Raw genomic sequence first — 6000 nt, forward strand, 5'->3', positions numbered from 1 at the left:
TGAACTTATCAATTCATCTTTAATTTTAGTTAAATCGATGTAGTTATTACTAATAATATCTTAATTTGAATAATTTCAAATAAAATTGATCAATTAACACTTTACTCAAGACGAATACACTTAGATGATCATGTAATTAATATGAGATTAATTGAAATCGTAATTAAAATTATCAATTCATCTTTAATTCTAGTTAAATTAATTTAATTATTACTAATAATTGCTTGATTTTAATTATTTCAAATAAAATTGGTCAATTGGTCATTCTACTTAAGACTAAACACTTAGTTGATCATGTAATTACTATATAATTAATTGAAATTGTAAGTCAACTTACTAATTCATCTTTAATTTTAGTTAAATCAATATAGTTATTTCTAATTATTGTTTGGTTTTAATTATTTCAAATAAGATTGGTCAATTGATCACTCTACTCAGGATGAACACACTTAGTTGATAGTATAATTATCATGAGATTAATTAAAACTATAATTGAACTTATTAATTCATATTTAATTTCAATTAAATAAATTTAGTTATTACTAATATAATGACTTAATATGAATCAATAGATGACTAACATGTTGCAAAAGATGAGTAATATGTTGAAAATGACTAAACAGATAAAGAAATCTGTTGGAAATGACCAAACAGATAAAGAAATCTGTTGGAAATGACCAAATAAATATAGACATATGTTACAACAGATGACTAACCTATTTCAATAAATGACTCATCTATTGAAAATTATCAAATAAATATAGACATTTGTTGTAACAGATGACTAAGTTGTTGCAACAGATGACTCATCTGTTGAAAACTATCAAACATATAGAATATATGTTTGAAAATAATTTAAAATACTAAAGCTCAGATATTTTTATGAGAACTCAAATATTTGTCCCCTTGTCTAAGGTATTGTCTTTAATTTTAGTTAAATCAATTTAGTTATTACTAATAATTGCTTAATTTGAATCATTTTAAATAAAATTTATCAATTGATCATTCTATTAAGGACGAATACATTAATTGAAATTGTAAGTGGACTTATCAATTCATCTTTAATTTAGTCAAAATTAATTTAGTTATTACTAATAATGACTTAATTTGAATCATTTCAAATAAAATTGGTCGATTTGTCACTCTCCTCGAGACGAATACACATAGTTGATCATGTAATTACTATGAGATTAATTGAAATTGTAAGTGAACTTATCAATTCATCTTTAATTTTAGTTATATCAATTTAGTTATTACGAATAATGGCTTAATTTGATTCATTTCAAATAAAATTGGTCAATTGATCACTTTACTCATGACGAATACACTTAGTTGATCATTTTATTACTATGAGATTAATTGAAATTGTAAGTTTATCTTTAATTTTAGTTAAATAAATTTAGTTATTACTAATAATAACTTAATTTGAATTATTTCAAATAAAATTGGTCAATTGATCACTCTACTCGGGACGAATATACTTAGTTAATCATGTAATTACGATGAGATTAATTGAAATTATAAGTGAGCTCATTAATTCATGTTTAATTTTAGTTAAATCAACATAGTTATTACTAATAATGGCTTAATTTGAATCATTTAAAATAAAATTGGTCAATTAATTATTTTACTAGGGATGAAACACTTAATTGACCATGTAATTACCGAGATTAATTGAAATCGTAATTGAACTTACTAATTCATCTTTAATTTTAGTTAAATCAATATAGTTGTTTCTAATAATGGTTTAATTTGAATTATTTCACATAAAATTAGTCAATTAATCATTCTACTCAGTACGAAATACTTAATTGATCATGTAATTACTATGAGATTAATTAAAATTGTAATTGAACTTACTAATTCATATTTAATTTTAGTTAAATCAATATAGTTATTTTTAATGATGACTTAGTTTGAATCATTTCAAATAAAATTGGTCCATTGATCACTCTACTCAGGACGAACATTCTTAGTTGATCATGTAATTACCATGAGATTAATTGAAGCTGTAATTGAACTTATTAATTTATATTTTATTTTAGTAATCAATTTAGTTATTACTAATAATGACTTAATGTGAATCAATAGGTGATTAACCTGTTACAATAGATGAATAAACTATTGGAAATGACCAAACAAATAAAAATATCTGTTGAAAATGACCAAACATATATAGACATCTGTTGCAACAAATGACTCACTTGTTGCAACAACTAATTCATCTATTGAAAATCATCAAATAGATATAAACATCTGTTGCAACAGATGATTAAGTTGTTGCAACATATGACTTATCTGTTGAAAATTACTAAAAAGACAAAATATGCGTTGAAAAGCAATTTAAAATACTAAAGCTCAAATGTTTTTCAGGATAACTCAAACGTTTTCCTCCTTGTCTAAGGTCTTGTCTTTAATTTTAGTTAAATCAATTTAATTATTAGTAATAATTGCTTAATTTGAATCAACAAATGACTAACCTATTATAAGCATTTATTGCAACAAATGACTAACTTATTGCAACAAATAGGTGATCTGTTGGAAAAATAATTAAAATACTAGGGAACTCAAACATTTTTAGGAGAACTCGAATGTTTGTCCCATTGTCTTAAAGACTTGTCTTTAATTTTAGCTAAATCAATTTAGTTATTATTAATAATTGCTTAATTTGAATCAACAGATGACTAACATGTTGCAACAGATGATTCATCTATTGAAAATTATCAAACCGAAAGAAAATCTGTTATAATAGATAGAAAATCTGTTATAACAGATGGGTCATCCATTACGAACAATTAAAATACTAGGGAACTTAAATGTTAGGAAAACTCAAACGTTTGTCCCATTGATCCTTTTTTATTTGGTGTATGATATACTATTTTTATCTTCTTTACCTGTTTCATGAATTTTTTCATGTGTTTCACTTATTCGTTGTGCCTTTGTTGAAATTTTTGATTTTTTTTGATCAAAGTTTGTTCGTATATCACTTGCACATTACTTCATAGGTGATTTTGTAAGTACAATTATGATTTTTATTGAATTTTTTATTTGGTATATCTGCTACTGCTACAATAGATAGAACCTGTAACATGAATCCAACATATGAGTCATTTGTTGCAATAAGTGAGTAATCTGTTGCATCATATGACTAATCTGTTACAACAGATGACCCATATGTTGGATTCATATACAATACTATGATACGAATCCAATAGATGAGAAATCTATTACAACAAATTAGTCATATATATTGCAATAGATTACTCATCCGTTGCAATAGATTAGTTAATATGTTGCAACAGATTAGTCAATATGATGCAACAGATTAGTCAATAGATTACCACAGATTACTCATCTGTGTGACATATTAGTTATATATATTGTAATAGATTATTCATCTGTGCAACAAATTACTCATCTGTCGGATTCACGTTACATGTTTTATCTATTGTTGAAAAAATAGCAGTAGCAGATGCACCCAGATGAAAAATTCAACTAAAAATTATAATTTTACTTACTAAAATCACCTATAGGTAATTCCAAGTGATATACGAATAAAATTTGACCTAAAAAAATTTAATCAAGTAGCAATAGTAGCGGTAACAACAATGTTCAACAACAAAAAGATGATGATGATGAATAAGAAGAGATGATAATGAAGAAAAAAATGATGATAATGAAGAACAAGATGATGATAATGAAGAAGAAGATGATGAATAAAGCAACAACAACAATGAATAACAAAAATCATGAAGAGAGAGAAAACTCTAATAAATGAGAAGAGAGAGAAATGTGCCTTTTTTCCCTCCATTTCTAGTTATATTGGGTTTTACATTGAATCAAAGTGTAAATTTAAAAATTTGTGGGTTATTTTCAAACTTTTCTTACTTTCTTAATCCTTAATAGAGTAATTGTCACCTCCGCTCAATTATTATGACTTGTGTCACCCACACCTCATTTTAAAACTCTTTTGTCACCTAGAGACCAAAGCCCCAGGTAACTTGATAGTCTAAAATGTGGGGGGTATAAAATGGATAGAATTTTGGTGTTATTGTTATAGTAAGACGTCATCCTACACAAGAATAACAAGCCATAAAAGCTATAGTATTTCTATTTGTTTTATATTCATTTAAGTTTAAAAAACTTGTCATAAGTTAAACGAAACATTATGTTTTCTATCGACTGACCTGATATACACATGCAATGGACATATTCTAAACTAGTATACACACACATATATATAAGGAAGATTAATGAGAAATAAGTTCCGATAAAGTAAGAAAATGAATGCAGGGAGGGGAAAAGGTGGAAGAACACAAATTACTATTGTGATGTTTTTTTTAACTCATTATATATAATTATTGTAATAAATATAAGAGTTTTTAATTAGTAAATAAATTGATTAATAAAAAGAATAAAGGAAAAAATCATAAAATGGAAAAAATAGAAAAATGAGAATAGAGATCATTGAGAGGTTTCACATCACCACTTCTATATTCTCTTTTATTATTATACTAGTTGCATTTTGCCTGTGCTGAGCCAGGCCCCAAAATTAATATTAAATTTTATAATTATAATTTTTTTAATCATGTTGATATTCTTGTTTTTTATTTTTATTTTATTTTATAAATTATATTATTCGTAAAGATTGTCGACAATATCTCAATATTTTCAACATTAATTAAATAATATTTTATTTTATAAATTAAAAGAATAATTTTTTTCTTAGAGTTTATTTTAGATTTCCTTTTTAGTTTCAAACATATGCATGCACCAATAATATTTTTCTTTTTATTTTAATGGCAGTTTTGGAGATTAAAGTCTTTAATGATCCAAATCGAGTTTTACCTTATGTTAAATTGTCACGACCCGAACCGCGGCCCTGGCCGTGATGAGCATCCCAAACCATGAAGGCCGGACACCCTTCTATGTTTAAATCATATACACCATTCATACGTGTATAAAGAAATACAAAAATTATAGCAAGACGGAATCATGGTCATAAATCTGATATGAATTTAGCATTGGAGAACGAAATCCAAAACTAACTAGCAACATTTACAAACCGTCTGCGAAATCTCTATTACATACTCTCTAACACAATCTGAAAGCGGGGATAAGGCCCCCTGTAGACCAAAACCATATCTAATAATAGTTGTCTGAAAGTAAAGAAGGCTCGCCAACTGGACACTGCAACTTTGTCTGATAAAATCTATTGCTTTTTTAGACCCCTAGACTGAGCCTCAGAACCTGGAGGGAGGAACGGAGGAGGGTCAATATAGATGTACTGGTATGTAAAGTAATTCAAAATAAAACTTTTATATAAGTAAAATAGTGGAGAGAAATTTGTTAAAACATCATGCATAAACAGTTCTTAAAACACATGGGAATTTTTCTGAAAATCATAAATCATTCTATCAATGCACTGTCTGTTCTTTGTATTACTTCTGAGTTAGGTGGTACTCCCCTACAAGTCTGATATTCCACGGGCTATATGGAATCTTCCATTAACTCGACGGGGAAGCCCCCAACCCAAGTGTGCCGCAAGGGTTGGAGTGTCTGAGTCTGATACGCCACAAGGCACTAGGCCAACGTACAATAATATACCCAGATCGAAAAATCATAATTTTGGGCAATGAGTTGTATGAAATCATGCCTTCTTCGGTAAACAATGTAAAATCTCTTTATGCCCAATTTTATCCTGTTCTGAACCATGCATTATTCTAGTTTCAACATCTGAAAAATCAAACTTCAAACATGCATTCTATTCTATTCTGAATTACCATGGCATTATCTGGATTGGTGTCGTCACACCAAGAATTGCAAGTCGTATTTCTGAGCCATAACGCATCATTCATAATTCTTTCATTAAAACACAGCTCAGACCACCCAAATATGCAAACAGTATAAAAGATTTCATGTTCCTAAACATAAGTTAAATCTATGCAAGAATCCTTTAAATATATGGTGGTCATGTGCTTTTGGCAAAATCATGCACTC

This window comes from Capsicum annuum, chromosome 1 (genome assembly GCF_002878395.1).
Source record: "Capsicum annuum cultivar UCD-10X-F1 chromosome 1, UCD10Xv1.1, whole genome shotgun sequence".
Classification (NCBI taxonomy): Eukaryota; Viridiplantae; Streptophyta; class Magnoliopsida; order Solanales; family Solanaceae; genus Capsicum; species Capsicum annuum.